This window comes from Equus quagga, chromosome 14 (assembly GCF_021613505.1).
Source record: "Equus quagga isolate Etosha38 chromosome 14, UCLA_HA_Equagga_1.0, whole genome shotgun sequence".
Lineage (NCBI taxonomy): Eukaryota > Metazoa > Chordata > Mammalia > Perissodactyla > Equidae > Equus > Equus quagga.
The window spans coordinates 56,335,215-56,344,845 of record NC_060280.1 but is presented as its reverse complement, the minus strand read 5'-3'; positions in this window follow the sequence as shown (position 1 = coordinate 56,344,845).

Genomic DNA, 9,631 nt, shown 5'->3' with positions numbered 1-9,631 from the left:
TCACTGAGTCAACCAAGTCACTGTTTTAGGACATCAAATGAAGGATTTTTGGGTGTGTTTGTTAAGTATAGGACACACCACCGATCCTAACACAGAAGTGAAACTTACTGGGTCTCTTGGAGGTTCCTTTTTTTTTTTTTTTTGAGGAAGACTAGCCCTGAGCTAACATCTGCTGCCAACCCTCCCCTTTTTGCTGAAGAAGACTGGCCCTAAGCTAACATCCGTACCCATCTTCCTCTACTTTATATGTGGGACACCTACCACATCATGGCTTGCCAAGCGGTGCCGTGTCCGCACCCGGGATCTGAACCGGCGAACCCCAGGCTGCCAAAGTGGAACGTGTGCACTTAACTGCTGTGACACCAGGCTGGCCCATGGAGGTTCTATTTTTCAAAAAACATAGTTTCTGTAGAGGGTAACTTTTCCTCTCATTGGTTTATTAATGACTGATGTGTTTTGAAAATTGGCCATTTTAGATAATAGGGAGCTAAAATGGGGAGGTGATGTACTTTATTGACTTGGATTACATTCTTGGACAATATCATAGGCAGATAATATATAACAGGTATGCCCCAGTTTTGAATAATATAGAAAATGGTTGTGTGTGTGTGTGTGTGTATGTGTGTATGTGCATACACGCATATGTGTGCATATGGAGAGGTTAAGATCATGAAGAGGTCACATATCTTAGTGTTAATGGTATGCAACTGATTTCCTGAACAACTGAGCAGTCTTCCCTGTTGGCTTATGTTCTAGGAAATAATGGACTGTATGGATGAATGGGTAGCTTTTCTTCATCTGTACAACACTCTTTTCACGTCACATCCCAGGTCAAAAAGTTAAAATGATTTTTTTTCAATGGCTGCCAGAGAAAGTCCATAGTAAGGCCTTTCCCAAACTGTTTATTTTTATTTTTTTCCTATCTTTTTTGTGAGGAAGACTGGCCCTGAGCTGAGATCTGTTGCTAATCTTCCTCTTTTTCCTTGAGGAAGATGGTCCCTGAGCTAGCATCTGTGCAAATCTCCCTCTACTTTGCATGTGGGATGCTGTCACAGCATGGCTTGATGAGTGGTGTGTAGGTCTTTGATTGGATCCAAACCTGTCAACCCCAGGTCACTGAAGCAGTGTGCGTGAACTTAATGACTATGCCACCAAGCTGGCCCCCCAAACTGTTTTCGTTTTAAATTCTATTTCTCACCATTCCTAAATATGCATTCTCTGATCCAGTTTCGATGGCATACCCAGCATTTCCAAACACAATGTACTTTCTCTCTTCTCCAATACACTCACTTCCATCTACTCAAATTTTGTCCATTTTTCAAAGGCCAATTCAAGTCCCACTCCATTCATAAGTAAATATCTAGGGTTCATCTTTATTTTTCTTAAAATGTTATTATACTTATTTTCCAAATGACATCCGATCTGGTACTATTTTTAATTTCATTTTACTTTTTTATTCTTTTTTTTTTTTTTGCAAGGAAGATTGTCACTGAGCTAACATCTGTGCCAATCTTCCTCTTTTATGTGGGATGGTGCCACAGAGTGGCTTGATGAGCTGTGCTATGTCTATGCCCAGGATCCGGGCCTGTGAACCCTGGAGTGCCAAGGGAGTGCACGAACTTAACCACTGTGCCACCAGGCCGGCCCCTGATCTGGTACTATTTTGTATGGCCATTTAAGTTTTGATATTATTTAACCTTTCCTATGCTTATTAGAGTGTACATTCTCCAAGGCAGGGACCATATCTTATCTTTATAATGTTCACTGTGCTATGCTGTCCACTAAACTTTCAGTTACTCAAATACTTGTTGAGATGAATGGATACGGATGAATTAACTTTGCCGTGATGGGTATGTGTAACTGGATTAATGCAAACCTGTTCTTACTACCTAAGAAAGCAGCTCAAATGATACTCTCTACAAATAATAAGTTAGAATTTTTTTCCCTCCCCAAGGCATAGTCTTTCTTAGTGAGAACTTTCTACAATAGAACTATGAAATGAGATTTTCCAGGGCTAAGAGCTCTGCCTGTGATTAACTATGTGCCATTGGACCATGGACAGGTCCCTCAATCTTTGGATGCTTTCGTTTCTCTATCAACAAATGCAATAAAGTGCCTTTTTCCCCTTGCTCGAAGTAGAAATTATCGGGAATAATGAGCCCTACTCTTGCCTCTCCTGTTCTTTTCAAACAAAGAATAGTCACCAAGGTTTCAGGGTCAGTTTTAAAGAAGAATCTTTAAAAAACATTTCATGAGATAATATTGTTTTGCTAAGCTGTCAACATATAGAGTCTTTGGTAAACAGATGCTATTTATAAGAAATATCAAAAGCAATATTTTATGTGTCTTTCCAATTATTTTGTTTTTTATTATGTATTCAAAGCTTAGTTGATAGACAGTTAATGAGTTGAAACATTATAAATTTTTGAATTATAGAATAATGCACTACACATAAATCACACTTTAGGTAATATTCTGCACACAGATTTATTATAGCAGAAGATGACATTAAGATGCAAAATTTTTATTTTACATTTGTAAGCTGTTATTGTCTATTTACTTTTTTAGAATCTGTAATAAAGATAAAAGACGAGCTTTTCTGAGAACTTGGGAAGGGCTGAGCAACAGGGTTGCAGTTCCCCAACTAGGTGCCAATGGGTCTGGGGATGCTGTAGTGAATGCACAGGGGTGTGGAGGGATAATTAAAAAATTTGAAGTAAACACAATGATACTCAGCATCTGTTGAAAACTGAGCAATCTATTAGCTTAAAGCAGTTTATAGTTTTAACATTGGATTGAGCTACATTATGTTAATCACTTCACACATTCGTGAAGGTGAACTTTTGGAAGTTATTAACGATAAAAAGTAAGAACCATGGGAAAATCAATGTGGAATAGAAGAGTGGCAATGTCTACTCTCACCCCCCAGGTTTGAGAAGCTGTGCAGTGGCCAATTTTATTAATTAATTAGAATAATTAATTAAATAGTTACAATTATTTGAGAATGAAATAAAGTATTACTTTTTCCTACTTTACGTATATTGTATTTTCAAATGCTATTAAGTTGTTGGGATATAAATGCTTAGTAAATTGTTTGGGCACAACTATATTATAAATTGAATTGTTAGGTAGTTCTTTTGGTGTAGGGTGCTGTTAAAAATTACTTAGAAAACCTGAAAACCAGAACATTTGGGAATTTTCTTCCCTGAGATAGAAGTGCAAAGACTACTGGATTGAGCAGGCGTAGGTCCGGTTTATGTCTGCATAAGCTGGAGGGAAACACAGAGTCACTCATGGAGTCTTGGCGCAGAGAACTTGGGCTTTGGAATGAGCGTCTACACAGGTACATGCCTCTCACCTGGAAACAAGGATTCAGCTAGTAATGTGGCCCTATTAAGACCCCATGTGAATTAGAGAAATGAAATGTTATTATTTTAGTTCCCTGTGCTGGTACAGATGCCTGTCCATTTTTGTACACCAAAGAGGAATTAAGGCTCGTTTTGCTCACTGTAAGGAGAACTGATAGAAAAGAGTAAACATATGCTTTATTTTACAAATTTCACATCTTTCGGTAGAGAAATGTTTTAGCATTATTTTAACACTAACTTGTTTTTTAGGCTCGAATTAATCTATTCATTGCTCTTGTCACTCATTTCAATATCCACCTTGAAATATTTTCCAGAAATGATTATAGCATGAGTATAAATTGTGATTCGTTTCTTAATTTCTTAAACAGAAATTTTTCCTATTATTTTAAGGGATCTAAGTACATTGCTTTTTAATCATTATTAGTAACATTTTGCTAATGTTTATTTTATATCATGACAAGGGCACAACATTTCATTCTTAACATTTAATACTTTTAAGAATTCTAGTATTTATATTAAAGTTGGATTTAAAAAAATAAATTCATTATTTAAAAATAATGATTAAATAAGATTGCATATTCATGACAAATTGGACATATTTAAGTAAATGTCTATTAAGATTAACAAGGTTATATCAAGACACTCATAGATAATTCATACTTATTATTGTTAGCTGTCAAGCTTAATAAGTTGCAGACAGGAGGATATGATTCCTTTCTATAATATAATAAAGCAGACAGAAGAATTAGGTTATGAAAAGACAGAGAGATGGTGAACCTCTAACCAAATACAATTGAGTTGAAATTTTTCTCTTTTATCCATTTAATTCTGTGAGCCATGTTCATGGCAGCTTTGTATAGAGAGAAGATCTTAGGCAGTTAAAGAAGGGATTTGCAGGAGAACTGCATTCTCAGAATAGATAAGACAGGGAGGAAAAAGAGAAGCTGATCTTAGGATGTGTGAGGGGAAATTTTTCTAGGCATAAGATATGTCTGAAAAGAAAATGAGTAACTCCACAAATACAAAAATGAATAAATATTGGGAACTGATGATACCCTAGAGATTTTACCCAACACTTTTAATTTAGAGGTGAGGGGTCTGTGTCCAGAGAGATTAAGCAACTTGCTTTTGGTCACATGACTGCTTATTGGCAGAGAAGCTACTAGAAAGTAGAGCTTCTGCACAGATCAGTGCTTTTCATGACATTGTGTTCCAGGGAATAATTCCAACATGTTAATTGTGTATGCAATGTCTATTTATAATGCAATAAACCACTCACATTGTGATTTTAATTCATCAGATTTGTTTTTCTCTGTTTTTAGGACATTTGAGGACAATTACAAGAGGCAAGCAGGAAATGTGTTTCAATGGAAATAGCATGAGCTTAGGAGTGAGGACTGGAATTCTGACTAATATCAGCTCCATGACCTTGGGGAAGATATTTAAAATCTCTGGGCAAGAATTTTTATATCTGTAAAATTGGGAAAATGTATCCTATTGTGGCATTGTAAAGATTAAATAAAGCAACAAGTAAACAGACTGGTCCATTGTGGGTTCTCAGTAAATGTTCATTCACCTTTACTTACATAGATTTAGAAGGCAAAGGTTTGGAAATAATTTGGAAGGCAAAAGATTTGGGTACAAGGTGGAAAGAAATATTTAAGAAAGTGATTAAAGACTACAATGGACACAATTCAATCACTTATTGACAAAATATTGCTCTTATTAGACATATAAGGACAATAAAAACATCTAGAGAAAGGCACAATAATTTCCAATATAGTCTACATTTAGTGTCTGAAAAAGAAACCCATCTTAAAGTGTTTAGAGAGCTAATGATGCTGAGGACAAAATGGCTGGGAATTGTAGGAAGCATCGACTTTAGGGTCTCTCTTCAGAGGAGGATGGATTTCTGCAGCACGTGGTCAAGAGGGCAAAGCCACTTAAGGAAGAGAGTGTTGTCTGCCAGAGGCACCGATTATTTTCTCTTTTTCTTGCTTTCTTGGATATGGTGGCATCAAAATGAGACAGTCATCCCACTCATAACTTCTAAGTATCTTTCTGGTACAAATTCTACTAAGTGTTGCATTGACTTTATTGTTTTTCTTTATTTCCTCCCTGCTCCTGGCTCCCTTCTTCTTGTTTCGCGCAACAAGTACCCTCTCCCTTCAGAATGGTTTTGTGCTGAAGTATAACAGTAAGGTGGTGGGTTGCATTGTCTTCTCTGTGTCCCTTTATATATGAATAAAGCAGTTGGTTCTTCTCATTTTGATATTATTTTTAATATTTAGTTTTACTTACAAAATTATGCAAGATTATGAAGCACAGTCTCTCCACTATTATTTGTTCACAATATTTCACTGAGAAAGTATGTTCATCCTCTTTTAAAAAAGAGTATGGGAAAGAGAGAGGTGTAGACAGATCTCATTCAAGGAACATGGACAAGGGTGAAATTGCAGGTGAGGAGTGTGTGTGTGTGTGTGTGTGTGTGTGTAATTTTCTAGGTTAGGGATCTAGAAAAATTTGCCCTAGTTAAGAATTCACCAGCTACTACATTTCTTCGGAGCACTTGCTTTAATGTTATGTGCACAGTTCTTGTGAGTTGCCAGATTTATGTAAAGATTAAGTACAGGGAGAGATTTCCTCGGTCTTCTGATATCAGGCAAGAGCTCTGCTCCAGGGAATGCTTAGGCAGATGTTACAGGTTTTCTTGCTGGAGACTTAGATGGATGAAAAGAAATTAGGAAAGAGTTTGGAGCAAAGAATTTGGGGAGTGAGAACTGACTGTACTTTTTATTTGAATTTGACAGAGGTGATTTTTCTTGAACTACTTCCCCAGGAAGGACGAAAATCAAATTAAATGAGGCAGGGTAAGTGAAAGGAGTTTATAAATAGCAATGCTGTATATGAAGGTAAGGCATGTACAACAATAGCTGTTTTATGTTTAAAGGGGAAATAATCACTATCTTAGTTAAGGTGGAGAATCTGCTTTCTTAAGGAGTCCTTCCCGACTCTTGATCAACCTGAAGTGAGCCCTCAGGTGCCCTCACCGACTTCACAAACAAACCAGTACCTTCCTGCCTATCCCTTTTCCAACAGGGACCTGGCTTTCAGGAGTTTATTGAAACACAACACATCCAGCGAGGTTGGATTTGCTGGCATGAGTCTTTGCAAGTTTCTTTTTCTAAAATCAGAACACAAACTCTTCATTTTCAGTGGACTACTCTTTCCTAAAGTGTTTGTGTTCCTTTTAGTAGCTCTAAGGCTTTTAGAAATTTTTTATGGAGAGTAAGTTATTTAAACCTATTGGGTTCTTTTAAAAATGTTAATTCAAATAGTATAGAACACAGCACTCTTCATACCGAGGGCTCTTGAATCCTGCTCCTGAAGAGAAACATAAAGGAAACCTTTGAAAGTAATACAGATGATGTACTGTCAATAGCTAGGCCTCCATTTGTTTATAGTTTAAAAATCAGTGGGAAAATCATGATCAAAGACAGGCTAATTCATACAGAAAATTGTAAGACCACTTCATCTGGCCAGATTCTGTAAAAAGTCTTTGATTCAAATGGTTCACACAAAGGAAAAATGTCCTGTAGGTTTAGAATTCCTTCTGGCAATAAACTTCCAGTGTAAACAGGAAGACTCTGGGGCCTCTTGTCAGTTTTAGAAACAAATGATACTCATTGCTTTGCACTCAGTCATTTTGACTTTCAGACAAGATCTGGAATGATTAGTAAAAGTTATGGTTTTAAATTCAATGGCAAAGGTTATTTACCATTACCATACTAGAATTTGTGTGTGTGTGTGTGTGCAACAGGGGTTTATTAAAAGAATGTGAAGCGCATACGCTTTAGCATCCTTAAGAGAAGTTCCAAAATTGTATGTCTCTAAAGAACTTGACAATGACATCACCATTACTAAAGACAAGAACTAAGAACTCCAGTATGCCAGGAGTGGTAATGCATAGCAAAAATATTGATCAGTTTCCCCAAAGTTGGAATAATTTTCAAAGGAACCATCCATGTATTTCAGACAAAAAAGGACAGTGAAACTTTTTAGCAAAATTGATGACTACTTTTTACGATAAAAAGTATAATTTGTGTCTAATCCCCAGTGGAAACAAATGCACATAGAATTAAGTGAAGTAATGGGGAAATCAACAGTAGATACACCACACAATCAAAATAATCATAATAATTAATATTATTATTTTAAAAGGGAGGCCTGAATTTCCTCTGCTAAGAGAAGAAACTATGCAGTTAGCAACTTACTCAGCAGGTTGAGAAAGAATATACTTTTAAAGGAGAGCATGTGAGTGAGAGTACACAGTTTGCATGTCGTTAGTGCCCATTTAAAATCTGAGAATCAGGAGTGTCTCTGTATCAATTTGAGTAGATTTTTTTCCACAATATAAAAGGAAACTTCAAATAGCGTTTATATTTGTCTGGGTCCTCATAAATAACTGGGAAAACTTAGAGTTAAAGCAAATTGGGGTTGGGGTACAGCAAAGGTTTTTTGTTGTTTTTAAAATATACACAATCCACAAACGTATATGCCTTCGCCTTGGAAGGATCAGTCCTTTAAAACAAACGCTTTGGCTTCTGTGGCCCTGGGGAGCTAAAGCCAGAGTCCCTGAACTTTTCTTTCCGGGGAAGGGGAAAGTGTGGGGGTTGCTCATCGGCTTTGCTGCCGCGGGAAGCGCAGCCTGGGACCTGTCTTCTGGGACACTCTTATTTGCCCCTCCTTCCCATCCCTTGCCCTCATGTGAGAACAAGTCCCAGGCTTTTCTGGAGCTAAGGCAAGCGCAATGGGGCCGGGCGCTGAGAGCGGCTGCTGGTTTGCCATGAGGCAAGCTTTGGCACGAAGCAGCTCCACCGCAAACTCTAGGCAAGAGATGAGCTCGCGCTGTGGCGAGTCTGTTCTTGGGCTTTGGAAGAAAGCCTTTCTTCACCACTCCCCTTAGCTTTCCGAGCGGAATTTGCAGCCAAGTGCGAACAGATCGCATATCTGGCGTAAAGAGGCGGGAGAAGGAAGGACATGGGATCACTCCCCAGTCTTCCCCCAGCCGGGTCCTAGGTAGTGGAGTCTGCAGAGGAACTGTCTCCCAGTTCGCGACGCCCGCAAACGCGGCTGCAGGTGGCCGGCGGAGCTGTCCAGCACTAGTGCGGAGCCAGGAGCCCTGCGCGCCCAGCCCGGCTGCCGCTCAGCAACAGGGCTCTCGCCCGAGCAGACGCTGTCCTCATTCACTGTCGCCCGGCTCGGGGCTCGCTCGGATCCCACGCGGCCTCGAGTGAGGCGGAGAACGCTCGTCCCCAAGAGCAGCTCCTGCAGGATGGGTGCCAACATGTTGCCCCTTCCCTTCCTTTCTAAGCGTCTCCTCTGGAATGGACGGGCTGGGCCGCTCGACCTTAACCCTGCGCCTCGGAACTTAATAAATAAACTCGGAGGAAGGCGGGCAAAGGACAAATATGGTCCCTAATCCCCCACTTCAAGCTCTCAGGCTTCCCCTTTAGAGGAGGCTCCAAAGGGAGGTCTTCCGCCCCTGGCCCCGCGCCCCTCTCCCTTCCGGCACCCGCCGGTGCTGCCTCTCCCGCGGACGAGGGGTAGGGCGTTTGGGGTTGGGGCCCTTTGGGCTGATCCGAGCTACGGTGCCCTCCTCCTCCTCGGTGGGAGTGGGGAGGGCGGGTAGAGGACGGCAACGAAGTGTCCTCGTTGCTCCTGAAACGTGGCGACAGGCGAGGCAGAGACTCCCAATGAGTATGATGGTGACACGTGATACCGGCGGAGGGAGAGCATGGGGGGGTGGGGGATAAAGGGAGAAGGAGGGAGGCGGGCAGCCGGGGGAGAGAGGCGGGAGGGGAGGGACGGGGGGAGAGCGGGAAGGGGGCCGAGAGAGGCGCGCGGGCGGCAGAAGCCGCTGCCTCCCCGAGCGCACGGGCCGCAGCCTCGCGCCCGGCCGCCCGCGCTCGCACACTCGCAGCCGCCCCGCGAGCGGGAGCGCGGCGCACGGCGATGCGCCGAGGCGGGCGCTGAGCGGCGCCGCGCGAGCAGCAGCAGAGGCGGCGGCGGCCCCCAGCCCAGCCCGGCGCCACCGCCGAGCCCGGGCCCCAAGGTGCCGCGAAGCCCCAAGTTCCCGCCATGAGCAGCCGGCGCCGGGGGCTCCGCGGCTCCGGGGACTCCCTCCCGGCCGAGGGCGACCGCAGCGCCCCGCGGCCCCGACGCGCCTAACGCCGCCGCTCGCCGGTCCCGCCGCCGCCGCC